We start from the raw sequence: 20932 nt of genomic DNA on the forward strand, positions 1-20932 counted from the left end.
CTCTCCCTAATGCCCTACTGCCCTACTGCGGCCCCTCACCTGTTCACATGAAGGCAAAGATGGACCACTGTGGCTATGACTGCTGCATTTGACCCTGGCATCACATCGCTCATGATAACAGGGCTGGATTTGCTTTCTATTTCTTTCATGCCAGCCACCCCACCCACCCCCCATCTATATCCTTTATTCTCCAGTGTTTTTTGTTTTTTGGGGTTTTTTTTTGTTTGTTTGTTTGGTTTGGTTTTTTGGCTACTAAGTCACTCAGATGGTTCTTTAAGATCTGCTGTGTAAATCCTTAGAAGTGCTCCTTTCCATGCTAACCTATGGTTGCTTACCAGTCAGGTGACTAACCTTGCAAAGTGATTGGTTGAGTATGATTTACCTCTGTGGGCCCACAGCCATGGTGCCTAGTTTGGTGTGTAGGAATAATCTATAGGACTGGTAAGTGTAGAATGTAGGGAGGACGTGGGGATGAAACCAGGAACGAGAGGGTGCCAGGTCCTGGTGAGGGTGCTGAAGACTGGAGCACAGGGTGTTGGAGGCTGTATGGAGATGCCGTCTCCATCCTAGGGCTGCAGGCCTTCCTCCCTGTCCTCTGTCTCAGGCGTTTGGGAAACATGGCTTGAGGTTCTGCAAACCCTCTTCCAGGCAGACTGTCCTCCCAGGAGCCTGGAATCCACACATGCCTTGTTTTCACACAGAGGAAGCAACTGAGATTTAAGTCAAGCTTTTAACTTAACGAAGCGCTAATCCGTGCATCTTGAAGGGGACAGTGTGGAGCCTTGCCTTTGCTATTGTGTCTATACGCTGGTACAGTCACACACACACACACACACACACACACACACGCCTCATTTGCGAAGATGTCTCTGAAATGTATTCACTGAAGATAATTATAGAGGTCTAACGCTTCTGCTCTTCAATTAATGCTATAAAATTAATGGTCCTTCATTTTTACATACTATGCAAATGATGGTGTCATCTCCAACTGTAAGCCTCTCTACTTGCACGCTGAATATGATTAGTATCCCTTCAAGCTGAATTAGGGCATGTGACCTTCTGGGGTATGGCAGGAGTGAAACCCTCGAGTGCTATTTTCAAGGTTTCATTGTGATATGTTCTTAAAAAGCAGAATTTCAGAGTTGACACCAAAACATGTCTCAGTGACTGATCTTTTGGGGTTGTGGCCTTAAGAGAGGGCAGACAGGAACTGGAGGACAGCTCATAAATCTTCCATTTTCAGCCTGAGATTCACCAGGCTCCACAGTAATCATGTTTCCAAAGAAAGGACAGATAGATTCCTGTAAGATAATGAGGCAGATATAACAGAAATGCAGTGGTATTCAAACATTGTACCCATTAGAATATCTTTTTGCAAATAGACCCAGAGGAAGGCTTGGCCAGGGACTAGACATGTTTTCTTGACAAGAAGTTCTGAAAACTACCAAAGATGACTGGCTCAGGGGCTCAGCAAGGGGAAAAATTAAGATGTTATGATTTTTTTGTTTCAAAGACTGGAGTCATAGAAACTTAGGACTTGGTGGCTTCTGACAAGGATGGTGATATCTTGCAGGCATCACTGTGCTCACACAGCCATTCCGTGAGACATGTGCCTACACTGCAGGCAGCTTGCAGGAGTTGAAAATATTGCATAGCTCGAGTGCCCTCACAATCAGAGTCAGGATCCTCACTCTCATTCGGAGAGTTTCTGTCAAATAATGGGATACCATCTGGTATTTAAGTCCTAGGGAGAGTGTGCAATTGAAGGGGACTGGGAACTAAGGAAGGTGACAGAAGGGACATGAAAGAAGGAAAACATAAAGAACCTTGACCGGAGGGATTGGGTCCTAGACTGATGAATTCTGAGGTCTCTGGCAGCCAGGATCTGTTGTATTCATGGACATACTCCTGAGCCCAAGTTCAAAGACAGCGTGCCCGTTTATCCTTTGTGATCTGCTGAATTGTGTGAGACACAAATATTCAGAGAATTTTTTTCTCTGTGGCAAGAGAGAGAATTCCTTGGCTGCGGGAACCCTGACTGAGTTGAGAAAACTCTGAAGTCTGGAAGAGGCAGGTTTAAATAGTCAGCCTGCGGCCACACGTTTGCCTGGTGGGTAATGCGAGTTGCACGTGGGGAAACTGCTGAGCTTTTGCACGGGGGAGTGTTGCATTTCAGTAAAATAAAGACTTGTGGTGTGGGTGGCATCACTTTGTACAACCGTGTGGCTGATTTCTGCCTAGCTGTGGCCGCTGCACCAGGCAAGCTTCCTTCCTGGTGTCCTGCTCCATTAGGGGAAGACATTCAGGGAGATGCCCCAACACACGGGTTTATGGATGTGTAGGATGAACATGGGGGCTGGATCAGAAATAGGAGCTGCCTTCTGTACTTATAATGAGGGAGAGAAAATCGTATTCACCAGAATTCCTCTTAGAGAGAGCTCTGAATATATTTGGATGAAGAAATATTTTAATAAGCCACTTGGGGTAGAGGGTGAGACCCAAGAGTATCGTCAAGCTAGAGAAGTTATTATTAAACTGTTCTGCATGTGATAAGGAGAGGAATTTGTCATAATCATCAGAGGGAAGAGGAGAGAAAAGAAAGTGAGGGGAAGTGGGAGGTGGTGGTGAGAGGTGGTGCCCTATGTAAGGAGCACCACTTTCCATGGCTCTGACTCCAGCCCTAACTCTTAAAGTGAAGAAAGCTCCTGATGAGGTTTTGTGAAGCTCCCTGAGGAGCTCAGGTTCCCGTCTAGTTAAGGCGAGGGAAATAGAGGCTAAACCCATGAGTGTGAGCCTCAGCGGGGAGGAGTTACAGGGGTGGACAATCCCAGGATCCTGGTACAGACTTTGGATTTTAATGGGTGGTAGAACCGGTTTTGAATCAAGTTTATCTTCTTTGTCCAAAGGCGGGTTAGGTGGGGGGAGGGACAGCTGTAATCCAGGTTATATATGTACAACCATAAAGCAACAGGAATATCTGAAGATGCCTGTTACTATTAGTTTATTTTAGATGTCTCATATAAAATAAAAGGAAATACTATAGAATCTAATGAATTTAGAGATAAGACCTTTATAGAAGAAATTAAGGTAAAATGAGGGAATTTTGTTTTGGTAGCCCAAGCAGATTAATCAAAGAAGGGAATGAACCAATACTGGATTTACCTGCCGGAATTAATCCCAGGCTCTTCTCCCCTCTCCCAAAGAGGATCTGGCTCTGCTTGCGTACTCCACCTTCTTTCTTGCCTTGCTTTCTTTGCTCCTGGCTTCACGTGGTGAGATTCTGGTCCTGGTGATCGTACGTCAGCCCCAGTATGGGGAAAAGTACCTCCTAACTTGTGGAGGTTGGGCACCCTCTGAGGCCACCCTCTGAGGCCACGCTGGATTTTCCATCTGTCCCCTTCCCAGCCTGCCTTTGTCCTCTGTGGACACAAGTAATGAACCTCCAAGGCAGGAATGGACGTTTATTTAAATGATAATAATGACTAACCTACTCAGGGAATTATGATACAGGAGTAGCCTATAATTCTACTCTTCATCTCTCCTAAAAGAGAAACATAGTCCCAATAGTTAAAGCATTTATTATATCTTAAAAGCAAGCTCTTATTTCTGGTTCAGAGACTTAATGTGGCATTTATAATTATATTCTGGAGACAACATTATTAAAAATTTGGGTTTTCATGCCAAAAGTGATTTTTAAAAAATATGTAATTATCTATTAATTTTCCCAAGTGGTGCGATTGGCCTTTTCCTCTTTCTTTCTTTCTTTCTTTCTTTCTTTCTTTCTTTCTTTCTTTCTTTCTTTCCTTCTTTTTTGTCATAACTCATCCTAAACAATCTATTTTTTAAGAAAAACTGAAATAACACATGGGTGCCTTGGCATAGTTAAACTCTGTAGCACATGGTGATTTCTGCAGGAACATTAAACTGAAGTCATAACAATGGGTAATATTTTAATATAATGGAAAATGATCATTAACTTTTCTCGACAGGAAGGAAATGAATTTTCCTCATTGTACACATTCTGAGAAAAGTAGGTATGAGAAAATTTCAAAGGCTGTTCTACCCACCCAGAACAGACTGCAAGTATCATCCCAACAATAGCCTTACAGAGTCTAGTGTCAGCAAACTGAGCAAGTAGACCTTCTGAGGGAAAGAACGTGGCTCAGTGGCTCAGAAATATGTGTAAATGAGCTTGAGATTTTAAAGTGTGATTAGTCCTACACAGAGTCAAATACCTTTCCCAGGGGTCTTTCTCAAATCTCAGGTAAATTGTTATCTTTATCATGTTCTTCTCCCCCACCCACTCATAGCAGATATCCTATTAAACCTCCATTAAACCTCCATAGATCTATTTCAACTTAAAATGGTGCCTAGTGATATTCTAAGTATGCATTTATTTAATATTCTGTTTAGGTCACCAGTACTTCAAAACATTTTTATGAGATCTCTGGAACTCTGGTATAAATTGTTTTTTCAGAAGTCATGAATCTCAAAAGTTGTCTTTGCTATAATTTTGATTTCGTCCTGGTCCCTTATGCCACCACCCCTCAATGATTCCCATCTTGTCCCACTTCTTGTCCCCTCTGTTTCTTTTTCATTTGGTCTGTCTCCATAGTTCTTAGCTGCCCAAATACAAACTGTCTAGAACAGATACACACCCTAGGATTCTCCTCCCAACATTTATATCCAAGTCAAACCAAAAGGGAACAGAGGCCAGATTCATTAATTCAGTGATCAAACATCAACGAGGGAAATAAAAAGGAGGCAGATCAGTTTTTAAGTCATCAAGTCAAAGTAACCAACTGATTCAATCTCCTTTCACTTCAGTGTTTTCGGGGATCATGGACACACAGCTCTGAGGGTCTCTCCTTGCATCTCACATGTCTTGTTTTATTGCTTTGTGGGTGAGTGCGTACCTTTTTAGCTGTTGATTATTACAGAGATGGAGTTGTGGCACTTGATCCCCTCCCCCACCATCATAAAGCAGCTTGTCGTTACACATATTGGGATCAGCTCACCACCCGCCTCCTCTGTAACAACTGTTGGCCCAGGAGTCTTCTGTGACTGCGCCAGATGTGCGCTCCTTCCCCACAATGCCAGCCCCTGACAGCAGTTCCAATGCACGATGACCCCTGTTTGTAGCTGGCAGGACTGTCTGCAACTTGCATCATTAATAAAAACCTTTTCACGCCTCTCCAGGTTGTCATCACAGATCAAATTTTTGTCTACCACATTACTCCTCTCCACATCCTCCTGATGCCCAGTGAAGCCTTGGGAAAGGAATGTCTGCTGGACGTACTCCTACTCTGAGTGCTTATGAATCTTTGGCAAACCCTGTAGTGGCCCTGCCCTTTCTCTCCACAGCCCCTTCCCTCCCCAAGGCAGAAAGAACTGGCAGCAAACTGCATTCCTGCCCTCCTGCCACTGGGCTGATTGTAGCTGTGCTGTGTTCTGTTCAGGCCTGGGGTACCCACAGCCTGGAACCAAGTTCCTCTGTGAGCAATCTTGGAGGGGCATAGGGCTTGTGAGATCAACAGACAAAAAAACAACATTTTCAAAAAATCCAATCTTGCAAATGGCAAAACCAAACAAACACAAACAAAACAAACAAAACCCTGGGTTTTTAACAATGAAAGTCTGACTTTAGTCTTGACTATCAGAATTCTGAAACAAGTGATGGCCCATGAAATATATTTAATTTGCTCTTTTTTGTTACCCTCTCTATATCCCTATAGTCTTCCTCTCCATCCCTTTTCCATCAGTGTCTTGAGCCTTTGCAATAAAAAGTAAAATTGGGATGGAGTTGAAGAGATCTGGGAAAGGACAGAGAAGCCAGTCAAAAATCAAAATCAAAATGTTTTCCCATGTTTTCCTCTTTGTCCATATGAAAGAGGTCTTCGTTCAGTCCTTCTCTTACTAGCAGGGCCACCATGAGATACTGTGTCTTTCTTTTCCCTCTATTTGAAGCTTAGTTGGGGTTGTCGTCGTCGTTGTTGTTGTTTTAATTAGTATACTAAATACAGAGAGACATCTAGAGATAAAAAATTCTAGAAAGAAGTTTGGGGCATGACAGTGCTGTTGATGGGACAGTGAGGTAAAATAGAGGCCCTGAAGTCAATAACTCCACCAACGCCAGTCCTTGAAATAAAAGGACTGTCTGCCATACCTACTATAGGTGCTCAGTGGTAAGGACAAGAAGAAGGACAAACCCAATGTGTTGGCTGCTGATGTTCATTCATTCCTCACTTCTGTTCACAGTGCTTCCTGGCAGGCCTCCATGGCACCATATGCTTTGGGGAAGTGGGAATGCTGAATGTTGAATGCTATGGTAATGGGGAATTGAGTCTTATTGCTTCACAAGATTCCGGGTGACAGAATCGTTCTGAAAAAGAACACGTCCCAATAGGTGTGTGATAGCAATCTTAGGATGGGGTGGGGCTTCAGAGAGTCCCTCCTCTAAACTCTCAGTTATATACATGAGGAAATGGAGGTCCAGAGAGGCAGCAACTTGCCCAAGGTCACGTAGATGCTTAATGCTTAGGTAGAGGCTTAGAATTTAAATCTGGAACTCCTGATTCTCTTACGCTTCAGACCAATGTGCCACTCAGGCACTTCAGGCTTCACTTAGTGGCTTTCAGGGTGACCCCAAGAGTACTGATACTGATGCGTCCTGTATTTGAAGCCATTAAGGTATCAAGAATCTTTTTGCTTTCTTATACCAAGCAGTTAATATCAAAACAGAAAGGAAAAAAGAGTATAAAGAAAAAAACGGGGCTTTAGAGTGAAAAGAAATTGCAGTTCTGCATAGACAATGGCTTACACTCTTAGAACCTCAATTTCCTAATCTGTAGACTGGCAATCTTCCTCCTCATCACATCTTATAGACCTCATATGGACATGGGTGATAATACATGGAGAGCATCCAACAGAGACTGGCACGTAGTAAATACCTAGTGACAGCTAGTTTAGCAGAAAGAAGTGTCCTCTAAAATCACAAAGCAGGCCCTGAGTCTGAGAAGCTGGGTCAGTGGGACAGAAGCCTGGAGTATTCATGGCACGGGACGAAGTCCTGTCACATCGAGGTCCCTTCAACTGCTAGTGTAGCCCAGATAAGTAAAATGCTTAGACCAAGGGCACTTGTGTATGGATATAGGTACTGGAATCATTTTGTAATGAGTGATTTCCCAAAAAGCATCCAAGAAAAGCAGTCTCTGAAGTGGCATCTAAAGAAGGAAAAAGTGGCTTTACAACATTACAGTGATGTATGGATGGCCAGTGAAATAAGAGAGTAGTAGGCTTGAATGGGAAAAGAATTAACAGGAAAAAATGTTTTAGAAAGAATTGATCTTGAAGTCGGAAGAGGGAGATTAAATTCTTGACTTTGCCCTAATGGCTGTGTGACTTCTGGAAAGTCCCTTAACTCCTCTGTGTCTCAGTCTCCTCAACTGTTAAGTTAAAATAAAATTAAATGCCTCCTAGCATTACAGAGATAACATATAAGGAACTCTTTTAATGAAGTAAAATGCATACATTTATTCATTTTGATCATGTAACGAGGATATAAACAGTTTTTCGGATTTGGTCAGGTTTCCCAGTTAACATTCCGCCCCCCCCCCCCCCAGCAGTACAAGGTAGGAATTAAAAAGAAATCAGGTTCTGAGGTCTGACGTTAGCTTAGTTTCTTCTCATGCAGTCCCATCTCTGAGCGGTGTGCGGCTTCCCACGTGCCAGTCTGTACACCTGCTTTGTCGGTGCCTCATGCCCGAGACCAGCCCGAGAGGTGGACGATGGGCAGGAGGTGGAGGGAAGGTCAGTTCAAGGGGTGACCCCTGGAGCGTGTAGAGGGCCCAGCCTGCTTTCCTCCGCTGGCCCCTCCTGTAAGCTACAGTAAGGAATCGGCGTCCCACAGGGAGTAGGGAAGGAAGGTGACAGGGGCGGGAGAATGTTTTCTGAAAACGCAGCAGCTCTTTTGGAACACAGAGGGCAGATGATCTTTATTTTGAATTGTCCTTCCTTTCCTGGAATGTGCCCCCATTGCCCTGGATAAAGGCAGGCAGCCTCGTTGTTCCTGTCTCTGGGAGAGGCGTGCCTGGATGCACGCACACACGCACACACGCACACACGCATGCGCACGCAGCACAGCCCACAGGTGCCGCAGCCTGCCTGCGGTACTTTGCGCAGCGCGCGCATCCTGGAGCCCTTTCCGCTCACACTTCTGAAGGCCAGAGAGGGTGTGAGTTCTGTTTCCACAAGCAGCATCTCTGAAGAGTGATTTTTGTTTCGGAGTTGGTCTAATAAGAGGGTCAGCTTGCCAACATCATAACAGATTTACTTCTTTAGAATTATTTGCAGTGGTACCCTTGGTGATCCAATCACCCAAGACTCTAAGACAGGGAAGAAAAGGCAAGGAATGAAAATACATAAAGTGCAAGAGGCAATTACTGGCATGCGTCATGATCACTAGAACCACAGGTTAAAAAGGCAAGCTTCTCCACACCCTGAGTCTCTGTCACATTTGGGAGAGACAAAAAAATTCCTTAGACAAGTGCACAAAGGCCTGCCAGGCTGCCCCCTCCCTGCCGAGGTGGCGCGGGAGCTTTCAGCAAGGTGCCGCCACTGTTCTCCACAATGGTGTGTGCACCTTAGACAAGAGCTCCACTTAAAGACATGATTGGCAACCTTCTCTTTCCCAAACACATAGACACGTGGTGTTTACAAGCCTGATTCACTCCCAAGGAAATATGCTGATTTCTATTTTAAAAAATTAAGAATTTGGAAAAGTGAGTCTCTAGGATAATGAATGGAGCCAAAGGTGAATGGACCATCGCTGATGGTTGCTCTCCTGCTGGCTCAAGCCATGGAGGACAGACTGAAGGCTACCCAGCACCATTCAGGAACGCTGACACCACACCCCTGAAGAGAGAATATTCCAGTGCAAGCCAGAAAGATGGTAGTTAGAGGGACAAGCTCAAATCTGTCCAACCTGTAAAAATAAAGTTTATCCCTTAAGAAAGTATACTTACATCTGCCTTCAGCGCAGGGCGTGATCCCGGCTTTATGGGATCGAGCCCCACATCAGGCTCTTCCACTATGAGCCTGCTTCTTCCTCTCCCGCTCCCCCTGCTTGTGTTCCCTCTCTCACTGGCTGTCTCTATCTCTGTCGAATAAATAAATAAAATCTTTAAAAAAAAAAAAAGAAAGTATACTTAAGCTACTAGAAACAAATCTCTTGCCACAGACTTCAAAACTGATCAAAAGCTCCCTTTGTGACATACAATAAAGGTTGAGGACCACTTTTCCAAGGTAGCTTCTTAAGGGTTCCTTAGCCCACACCCAGTGCTTTGAGTCATCGTGGAAGTAGAGGGAGCCTCTGGCCTGAGGGTACAGCCCAGGACTGTCAGCCCTCTGGCCAGAAATACTGAGTGTCCACTGTGGGCAGAGCCTTGTGCTGGTTGGTGTGGGGAGAGAGAGGTACAAATGCAAACAGGAGGCCTAATTTTTGTTTCGAAAGTGCTGACTAATCTCTCCGGATGAATAAGACGAACACACACAAAAGACCATTCCCAGTTAGTGTAAGAACTGCCCTCAACACTGCCTCATCTCGCGTGGTATTGTTTACTTCTGTGTCTCAGAACTTAGCAGAATCTCCAGCACTTGAGCATCATTGCATTTAAGACAAAACCAGAGGAAAACTGAACATTAGCAAAGCAGTCAGTGCACCTGATGTTTAACTCTGAGACAAAGGAGTCAGTGGTGTGGCTGCTGGTAGCTTGCGTGCAGTTAGTTTGGCAATGGACTAAAGAGCATAGGGGATGGCATTCTTTAGTGGAAAAAAAGGCAAAGAGGTACAAGTGGATGAATTTAGAAGGGAAGAAAACACAAAGATGGCTTTAGCAAATGGCCTTTGGCTAAGAGTACAGAGGTCTCCCATTTTAGGTATGTCATATTTCTGGAAACCCCGTGAGAAAGCACATCGCCTCCCAGCAAGTTCCTGACTTACAATGTGTGCCCTTTGCTCATATTGCTCCCTTTGGCCCATGTGTACATGGGCCAAAGGGAGGGAGGAAAGGAAGAAGGGCAGGTAGGTAGGTAGGTAGAGGTCTTTGTGGCGGAGAAACAATGCCTGGGATGTAGCGACCATTAATGGGGAAGGAAAGATGAAATGAGAAGCAAGAGCCATTAGAAAAGGGCTCAGTGGGTGGACTGCGGGCCCAGTAAGGCCTTCTGGAATATTTGCACTGGGAGAGAGGTGGCCATCTGTAGACTCAGGAGCATTCCTGTGGCTGAACACCTGGCCTAACCTTAACACATCCCTTTAGGGTCTTCAAGCAGAAATAAGCAGGAAAATATTAAGAAATGTGTGTATTCGGAAAAGCAAAGCAGAGGCTTAACTTGGGGAAATCTCTAACTGCTGTGTAGTGCCAATATCTCTACCGATACTCCAGAAATTTACATGGTCTGAAGCCCTTACCCTTATTTTCTTTTGCTGTCTTTCCTAGGAAAGATTCTGGATTTCAAGTGGGGTGCTTGGTTGCTGGGCATGGTCTTACACTGCAGGCTGCCTGAATGCTGACCAGAGAATCCAGTGAGAATCCCCTAGGGCCCAGAAGGAAAGCCTGGTAGCAACATAAAGACACATTTCCTACAATTTAAATGAGACCCATTTCTCCGCCACATCACACTCATGAATGCTGCGAGTTCGTTCTTTCTGACATTAAGATGCTTGAACCTGTGACTAAAAGAAAATGGGTCAAATCACATCCTAACAAATCCCAGGGGTTATTCTAATTCTTGGGTAGTCCTTCACGTTGCTTACATTGGGTATTTGCCTAAAGGAAGTAGGGCTTGGAAAACATCTGGTTCTACAGATTTTTGGAGGCGATTCGTTGCAATTTGTTGGTAATAGGATTTGATCTGTACTAAATCTGAATGTCTGTGTTATTTCAATGGATTTAATGAAGTTTTGTTTGTTGCTGAGATACATGCAGCATCACCCCTCATCCTGTCTTCTGTGAGCTCCGGATGGAAGCCATCAGGCAGGCCGATAATCATAGTATGCTTTCTCTGGAGGCATTACTTTGTCAAGGAGTTCAAATATGATCTCATTAATATCTTACCTTGGGGAAAGCTGAAGGGAGAGGAGATGAGTTGTTCTAAAATAAAAACACGTGTGAACGCAGCCATGAAATAAGGACCCCAATGCTACTTGTGGTGATTGGTTTCCAAAGATGGTTCCCTCAAAGAATCATACCTCCCATTATTCATGCTTGGTGTACTCCTGTTTTCTTGAATCTGGCATGCTCTGTGACTCGCTTTTAACCAATGAAATATGGCAGAAGTGGCACCATGTGACTTGGAAGCCTATGTATAAGAAGCCTTGCATCTTCTTCCTGGGTCTCTTGGAACACTCACTCTTGGGATGCTCCCCCTTAGAACCCAGCTGCCATAGAGTGAGAGGCCCCAGCTGCATGGAGAGGACATACACAGGTGCTCCAGTGGACAACTCCAGCTGAGCTCCCAGGCAGCTTCAACTGCCAGCCTTGTGAGTGAGCCTTCGTGGACTTAGCCCAACTGAGCCTTCTAAACACCAACCCCAGCTACCATCTGACTGCAACAGGACCAGACAGTCTAAGTGAATACTGCCCACTGAGTCTTGTTAGCCTACAGAACTGTCAGACAAGTTAATATTAAACCACTAAGCTTTGGGATACTTACGTAGATATGGCTAACCAAAACATTGCTCTTAGTATTTGATTATATACTGCTTGGCGAACACTTAAGCTAGTCCCTCTTGGAACAGCTACTGAAGACTTCCAGGCATCCCTAACCAAGCTTTCATTGCTGCTTTAGGGAAAGGTTCTCCATGCTGTTCCTCTTAGCTTTGGATTTCCCTCTTCACTTGCTTGAGAAAGAGTGAAACTCTTGTACCTGGGAAGGGAGCGTGGCAGTGGTGGGGCCAGTGAAAGGAAAGAAGGAAATGAGAGGCAACTTTCTCAAGTAACTTCTTATGGAGCAAGGGTTGCAAATTCAGTTGACTGCAAGTGCTAAGCAGGCAAAGTGGTAGAATGGTGAGGGCATAAGACACTTGGGGTGGTAGAGACAGTGTTGAACTGGCCAGCACATGACTGTTATGGGATGACCGTTATGGGGGCAGGTGTTACAGCCCAAGGTGGCCCCTCTGGTCACTGCTGCCGGGTCTTCTAGTTTTTGAAGTGAAGCTAGAAATCTTTCTTTAACGTACACATTTCCTGGGGGTGTGTGTGTGTGTATGTGTGTGTGTGTTAACATTGGCAGTGGATTTTAAATATTTGTAAATGTTGTATAAACACAACATACCCAGGACTCCAGTGGCTGCTAGTTTGATGTCTCTACCATAGATGGTAGGATGAAACCCAGGCGCACCTCACAAGAGTTCCCTGAGTCTTACCTTCAGGGGTCAAGACTGACAGCCCTGACTTTCTCCCAAGAAGGGCCATGACTGCTGGTGTCACCAAGCTCAGCGGAGGGCAGGGCCCTGGCAGATGCCACTTCTTCCTGTGTGTGATCATCGGATCTGAGCAGCTGTGAGCTCAGCTTCACGGTTCTCTGGAGAACCCGGAGAGAGGAAGGAAAGCAGCATCTGAAACCATTCCCTCCTTAAACAATCTCCATCTCCAGCCAGGGCAAAGCTGGCTGGAGGAGCCCTCCGAAATCTATCCGTCTGTTAGAGCCAACCTGTCTGGACTGATAGGAGAGAATAGGCTTCTTTATTCAAACAAAATGCCCAAGACTTAACCCAGAAGACTCAAGTTTCTACATTCCTAATGGAACAAGGAGGCCGCCCGGGGGCCAGACTCTGACCTCCCGGGGTCTGTAGCCTTTGCGGAGGGCTGGTCACTGCTGCCCTGTGACACAGTGCCCCCTCCAAGGGCAGGACTTACCTCAGCTCTGGCAGGCTCCATTGGACACAGAGCTACAAACAAAAGGGAAAGCAGCATACAATTATTTCTCTCCACCTCATTTCCCACCCCAGCTCTCACGGGGGAAGTGACTTGGCTTTAACATACATAGCAAAAATTTAGGGAAACTTTCCTGAGGGGCTCAGGTCACCTGGACAGCCCTGGAGCTTAGCACATTGGCTGCCACATTCACAGACCTCATGGAGTCCACAGAGCCAGGGTCCCGGTCATGTTCTCATTCTCCCCTCAGCCTCCAGGATCAAAGCCAGCGAGGCAGGGACAAATGGTGACCCGTGCATCCGGGAGCGCTGCAGGAAGAGAAACTCACATTTACAATGGACAATACGTCAGGCGCTTGCATCTCATCGTCTCGATGTCACCTTCGCTGTGGTCTGTTGCTCAGACATCGCTGTGCATGGCTCGTGGGGGAGAGGCTATGTGCATCATCCAGGACTGCACAGGTTGTAAGTGGCTCACAAAGTATGTGAGCCCAGGTCGCTCTGCAGCCTGGGTGTCCTCTTTCCCTGAATTCAGGCCACCTAGATAGAAATACATCAGCCCCTGTTCTTCCCGGGGGCCAGCGCCGCAGGGCACGAGCAGGTTGAGGACTGCCTGACTGTGGGGGCGCATCCTCGCCGGGCTGTGGGCTTTGCCAGCGGCACCCCTGGGGTGGCGCAGGGCACACTCTGCTCGCCGGAGGTGGCAGCCTGCCTCCTGCTGCAGCTGCAATACACTTTGGTTAAATAACAGATTCATTCTCCGGTGGAGGGGCGCTGAGATAAAGGACTTGATGAGCTACCCCAAATTTGGGCTTCTAAGGAAGATCGCAGTATTTTTTTTCATAATAATATTTTTATTATATTATGATCGCAGTATTTTTGTTTGGTTTAGGAGAAGTTCCTCTTTTCAGGTTGTTAATTGCTCTGCATCCCAGAGTTTACGGTGGTCAACCAGAACCCTGCCTCGGAACCAGAACCAGAAGGAGCCGAGCCTTGCCCTCTGGGAGTTGAACATGCTCTGGAGAGACTGCTCTGCCAAACTGGGGGATAAGGAGCTGTTCCCTCCAGCAAACGAACAGAAAGGAAAACAACAACCAACTTGAACTAGATAGGCTTGGTTCGGCTCCTTTCAGCACATCCTCCCTGAACCTGGCAGAGGAGTCCGGTCTCCAGAAGTGAGGAATCTGACTTTTGCTGCATGTCTGCCATACCGGGCAGGCTAGCCTAGGGAGGGAGAGCCCTTACCACCCCTCCCCCCGATGAAATGCCAGAGGGGACTTCCTAATCACAAGAGCAGGGCTCCGGTATCCAACGTGGGGAAGGGGGGCAGTGGGAGTCCATGAGCGAAGTATCATTTCTGGAAAGAGAGTGCTATGTGCCAGGCGGGGATTTTACTATTCAGGTCGAAAGGGGTTTTAGATGTGACTTGGCATCACAAGCAATAATCTACTTTAATTCAATTTGCCATGAAAAGATGCCACTTTTGCTTTTTACATAACACATGAGAAAATGCGGCACTCACTTTGCTGAGTACCTTGGCTATATTCCTGTGGCAAGAACACAGGGGACCTCGGATCAGGCTGCTGCAGCTGGCTAGGTCAGCAGGGACTCTCCTTGACCACATGGCTCAGATTCCTATACTCAGTTCTCTTTCCCTTGGAAGATGCTCCTACAAGTCTACCACCTCACGGAGACAAAACGATATCCAAACCATGATCGTAAATTGTCCCTTGTTTCATTTCACTTTGTCCTGATGTCTATCAAGCCACCAAGATAAAGAGAGCTCCTACAACATAGCAAGACAGTTATCATGAATCCAGCCAGTTCTCATAACCTTTCCTCATTTCCTGCTTCTGAGTACACAACGTTAGTCCGTACAGAGCTCATGTTGCCCCCAAATCATTGACAAGTGTTCTTTCTCAGCGTGGTCACTGGGATCAGATAAACAACTGAAACTTTAGCCACTCTACTCCTCTACCCCATGGAGATGAAGAAAAAAATTGCACCTCTAGGAACAATATGTGCAAGGGTGGTCTCCTGGCAATTTGCAGCCAATTACAAGTGTACATTGCTTTGCACAATGGATGTGCTACTGAAAAGGTTATATGCAAATCGAATTTTTGTAAATTGAATTATATTTAACATGCACCAAGGGAACTGGCTATTTTAGGGACACCAAAGTTGAATTCATTTTGTGGAGCAGGGAACCCTTTGTAAAGCAAATTACCATCCTCCAATTCATATATTCTTTGATAAGGTCAGGTTTTATTATTTTGGACCTTTTTGAACTAGAGAATACCTACAGTGTTAAAATGGTAATAATGAGATATTCAGAGCTGTCACCAAATTCTAGAAGCAAGAGAAGACTAACTCTGATTCTTTTGCTAAAAGAAAAGATGAACTGGAAAAAAGAGACTTTCCAGTTTTGATTTGCTAGGATACCCACGGAGCTATTGTTAATGTTTTGGTCTAAGCCCAGCTGACTCCCCTAAGCCGGGGCTCTGTGTGCTCCTGTTACATTAGTTCATTCTGGACCTGCAGGCTCCTAGGCTGGTAAATTCCCAAAGTGACAACCAGCTTAACCACGGCCTTGTTAACCCTTAGGCCCTCTTATCATGGTGCCTGGGGCCTATCAGTTTTTTAAGGGCCCAGCAAATAGTCTGAGAACTGAAGGAATACAAAGGAAAACTGCAAATCAAAATTAATAAATGTTTAATTAAAGATCTACAAAATGCAACATTGTGTCAACTTCATTAATTGTTAAGGTTGGTATTCATGAAAATTTAATTACCTAGGAATTAGAAAGGAAAAAACAAAAGCTCATTATTCATAGCTGCTATAATGGTCCATATAAAAAAAACCAAGGCAGTCTATAGACTGTATTAGTCAATGGAGGCTGGTTATGCTGTGGTAACAATTAATCCTGAAACATCAGTGGCTGAACACAGCAGCAATTTATTTCCCTCTCATGCAGTCTGTTGAAGTTCTGACTGACTCTCCGCCATGTAGTGTGATTCATCAACCCAGACTTTGCCACCTCAGTGCTAGGTGTCCACACCTGTTTCAGCAGAAGGAGAGAAAGAGAGAATCATGCAGGAGCTTTGTACTGCCTTAGCCTGGAAGTGACCCATTTGGGAAGACCGAAATGGGACTTCCACTCCCATTTCATTGACCACAGCTGGTCATATGTCCCCAAAATGCAAGATACCTGGGAAGCGTAGGGGTTTGTTTTGTTTGGTTTTGTTTGAATGCTCAGGAAGACCTCGTGATGTCTACCATGTAAACTATTTTTTTTTTTAAAGATTTTATTTATTTATTTGACAGAGATAGAGACAGCCAGCGAGACAGGGAACACAAGCAGGGGAAGTGAGAGAGGAAGAAGCAGGCTCACAGCGGAGGAGCCTGATGTGGGGCTCGATCCCACAACGCCAGGATCACGCCCTGAGCCGAAGGCAGACGCTTAACCGCTGTGCCACCCAGGCGCCCCTACCATGTAAACTATTAAATAGTAAAGCTCAGCAAGATCAATAAAGCCAAATCAATAGCATCCTGATACATCTGTAACAGAGTTACAAAATAGGAATTCAAATGGATACCAACTAAAATGCAGCACAAGCCATTGGAATAAATCCAACAGAAGATATGTAAGATCTTTGTAGGGATGATTATAAAACTTCATTGAAGGATAGAAAAGATGTCAGTCCTCTCCAAATTAATCTATAGATTGAATGTAATTTTGAGTAAAGCATGTATGGAGTTTTTGGTGGTGTTTACTAAGCTGATCCTCTAGATGATATGGAATAAATAACCCGGCATAACTAAGACAGATTTACAGAAGTAGAAAGGCTATGGGTGGCAGGTGGGCAGTGGTAGTGTCACAAGTATGCATAAACAGACAAATGTTGCAGATGAGAAATAGACTTTTGTATGTATGTGAACCTGGTGTTTGACAAAGTTGTCCTTGTGAATCAGTGCACGGAGGAGCCAACTGGGCTTTGGGATAAGTGGGTATGAAATGAATGATCATAGATTGGAAATCATTGGAAATATTTTAAATCCAATCATTGCAAAACAAAATTATAAAATACCTTTCCAACTATTTTACAGCAAAAATAATATCTTTAGTGTGCAGTGTGGGCGTATTCAAACATCAAACATCTTGGGGCCTCCAAGCCTAAGAATGGCCTACCCAAGTCATAAATTCTTATTTTTGCAATTGAATTTCCTCTGTTTGATCCTCACTGAGTATCCTCAGGTACTTGCTTGAATACCTCAGGAATGATGAAGGGAAATCACCAGCTCTCCAGACAGCTTGTTTCATCTTGGCTTATCTTTGGGTAGGGAGTGACATGGAGCAGTGAGGGGCTTACAGCGATGGACTGTTTATAAGCAGCATATTCATCCCTGTTGGAGCAGGTCTGGTGACTCTGCTGGTGAGGGCTTGTCCAGGGTGATTCACATGAAAGACACAAGGACTCCCTGGAAGGAAACCATTTTAGGGGAGAGAAAGTCAAGGACACCAAACTGATCCAAAGATTAAGTCCTGGGGAGAAGGAGAAGGTGATTTTGAATCTCACTGAGCACTGTTCAGGTGGATTTTGGTATCTTCCCTGATTTGTAAGAACAATACTGAGTCCTTCCTGTGCCTTTCCTTTAATTCAACATCACCAGCAGGGCAGCCCTCTGTACTGAGCAGCTTTCTTCTGCTCCAAGAAGTGTGCTGGTACACTCTCGAATCTCATTACCCTTTTAGGGTTTCTCATGTCCATTCATTTGCCCCCGACACTATCAACCAGAATTCCAGAGCAGGCAGCCAAATTGTTCTTCTTTCCTAATAGGTTAGCAGGAGCCACAGATAGAGGCTTTCTCTGGAAGACAGAGGAGAACCTGGGAAGAAAGAGAGGATTCTAGAGAACAGAACATTTCACTTGCCTCCTGACTTTGCCCAGAACTGCCCTGTCTGCTCCAACAGCACATGAAGAAATGCAGGCTGTGAAGAGGCCTGTTGCCCCCCCATACCCACAATATAACCATGTGTCTAGCTTAGTGGGACACCGAGCAACCTTCATATGGGAGCTAAGCAATTTGCCTAGTAACGTTAACATGGGAAATACTTCTGAACTCCATTTGAGGATATCAGAAACACTGTCCTAGCTCTTTAGGCAATGATATAAGGAAGCAAAGATCCCATGGGAGCCATGTGCGTGCGTGTGTGTGTGTGTGTGTGTGTGTGTGTTGTGAGGCATTGGGAGTGGGGACAGTTCAGTAACTTTTACATAGAGTCTCCTAGAGTGAAACCAGAAAGGTCAACACTCATCTGTATTGATGAGGCATTACAATAAAATATTGCGACTGATTTTTGTCATTGGCATGACCTAATTTTAAGACAACGACAGAACTAGAGATTCAATTACATGTTATATAAATATTTTTTTGCGGGTGCTTGGGTGGTGCTGTCAGTTAAGTGCCTGACCCTTGATTTTTAGCTCAGGTCATGGTCTCAGTGTCATGAAATCAAGTCCCAAGTTGGGCTCTACACTCAGCATGGAGTCTGCCTAAGTTTCTCTCTCCCTCTACCTTTCCCTGCCCGTACCATCCTTCCCCCCCCCCCCCCCGCTCTCAATCTCTCTCTGAAATAAGTAAAATCTTTAAAAAATATCTCTTTGACTTCTGGCTCTAACATGAAGAATATATATATATATATATATATATATATATATATATATATATATATATATATATATATATATATATCTCGACACAGTAAGGAGAGAAGTTGAATTAAAGCAAGTGGTAAAACAAAATGTAGGGATTGGAGACTCTAAAACTCAGACTCAACTCTAAGATTTGGCAAGCATGGACAAAGCAACTATAAATTTGAGAGGTACTTTGTGTGTCCCGTCAATGTCATAGGCACAAATCCAGTTGGCGTCCTGGCCTATGGCCTCTTTAATCACTAAGTAACCTAATTCAACTAAAAATGTAGTCCTAAAAACGGCTTGTGAAGGTTACTGCAAAACTGTTTGAAGCAACATAATTCTTTCCTTAGTGGATATGCGTCTCTTGACCCCAGGAACATTTTGAATTAAGTATGTTTTTTAAAAAAATCAATCTATAATATTAATATTTGGGTGTTTATAATATGTGCATATTTAGTATTTTAGGAATTTGTAATGATTAACAGAATTTAGCTTCTTAGAATACTAGGACAGTGCTGTAATTCCAATTTAACATGAGTAGATTTGTAATTTTAAGCTAAACCTTTTTAGAAAAATGTGTTTGCTGGTTGGACAAAGGGTGTACCTAAAAAGAAAATTGAGCATATGAAATTGGTACACTCAGTTTAAAATTTCTAAAGCATTTTAATAACTATTTTGTAAATCAGACCAAAAACTAATCAAGGGCCCTCTTAAAAGCACGTGTTAAAATTTGCTTGATTTTGAAATAAAGTAATACTTGGGAGTTGAACTTAAAAACCAAATGTGTTGGAAAGTATAATCTTAATAAATTAAGTATGGGTTTTGAAAACAAAAGTAACATTCTAAGTGGTCTTTTCTGGGCATAAAAAGTTGCATCAAAGACATTAAAACTGATGTTGATCTTTTTTAACATATCAAAACTTTCACATCCAGTGATCATTCTTTCAAATACTCACCTTGGAGGACCCACTTAAGTGATACTTTTATCCTCAAAACTCTTTCAAACTCACTTTGAGATTATTTTCAGAGCCAGTTTGGATTCTCTTTCCCTTTTTCAAACATATTCAGGCATTGAAAATTGGATGACAAAATGAGACTTAGGGTCTTTACCACCTCCACATAGTTTAGGTACCAAGGATCCACTCTTATTTATCTATAGAAACCTCATACACATTATGTTTCCTCAAGAGTCTGAACACTTACAAACCACTAGCTACATAATTCCTCCCACCTTTATCTAATTTAATTAGTTAAGAAGTGGGTCATAGAATGGAGATTTATCCATCTTAATAAATAAAACAAAATTTCTTTAAAAAATTATAGATTCACACGCAATTTTCTTTTTGATCCCCATTAAAGCAATGATGATGAACAAAGTGACGTTATAGTATTTGCTCTAAAGTCAATTGCTTTTAATGCCTGTTGGGTAATCCCAAAAGCAAATTCCACTAACCTTTGTGGGGAATTTCAGACAGAGGCTATAGAGAAGCTTGTCCACAAATGAACTGTGCACTTTGCACCCACCTGTAGACTACCTGTGGAGCAGGACAGTGCTGACATGCCTGGCGTGCTGTTGACCCACTCCTCTCTCACACGTCTGTATCAATAGTAATGACCTGAGGAGACCAGAGAAGCCTCACGGACCTTTCAAAGTCACTAGTTCATTTGTTCATTCACTCATTCATTCAAATCAAAGCTTTATTAAACATTTAACACGTACAAGACACTATGCTAGGCTCTGGACACCATCTATTCACAGATCGGCAAAGTTTTACAATTTATTTTCTTTGTTTAAAGTATCATCAAGGACACAACACCTCTCCAGAGAGACTTTCTATTTAGCATTGGAAATTGGAGTGTGGCTCTGCAGGCAAAGCAAATCACTAAAGATTAGCAAAGATATCAACAGTGTAAAGGGGGTTCTAAGTTCTCATTTATTCCAGAATGACCCTAGGACCTCAATTAGAATATATGGATAATGGGGGGGGGGTAAGGCCTCCTCTCCTGGGAATAATGGCAAATTTCTGGTGAAAATGATGGCTGAGTGTACGGGGCAGGGAAGACAGTATGTGTATTTCTGGCGGCGGGGGGGGGGGGCGGGGAGCTGGAGAGGCTGGGTTCACAGGCTGGCTGCCACATCTGGGAGCTAGGATGTGTGGGGAAATCATTCAGCTTCTCTGTGGCTCCGTTTGCTCGTGTATACACCAGATAACAGTGCCCTCCTCTCAGGTTGTTGGGACAAACGCGTACTGTGGAGGAGAGCTCAGCCCTGTGTCTGGCACACGGTAGGCAGGTC

Source organism: Ursus arctos, unplaced genomic scaffold, assembly GCF_023065955.2.
Source record: "Ursus arctos isolate Adak ecotype North America unplaced genomic scaffold, UrsArc2.0 scaffold_5, whole genome shotgun sequence".
NCBI lineage: Eukaryota > Metazoa > Chordata > Mammalia > Carnivora > Ursidae > Ursus > Ursus arctos.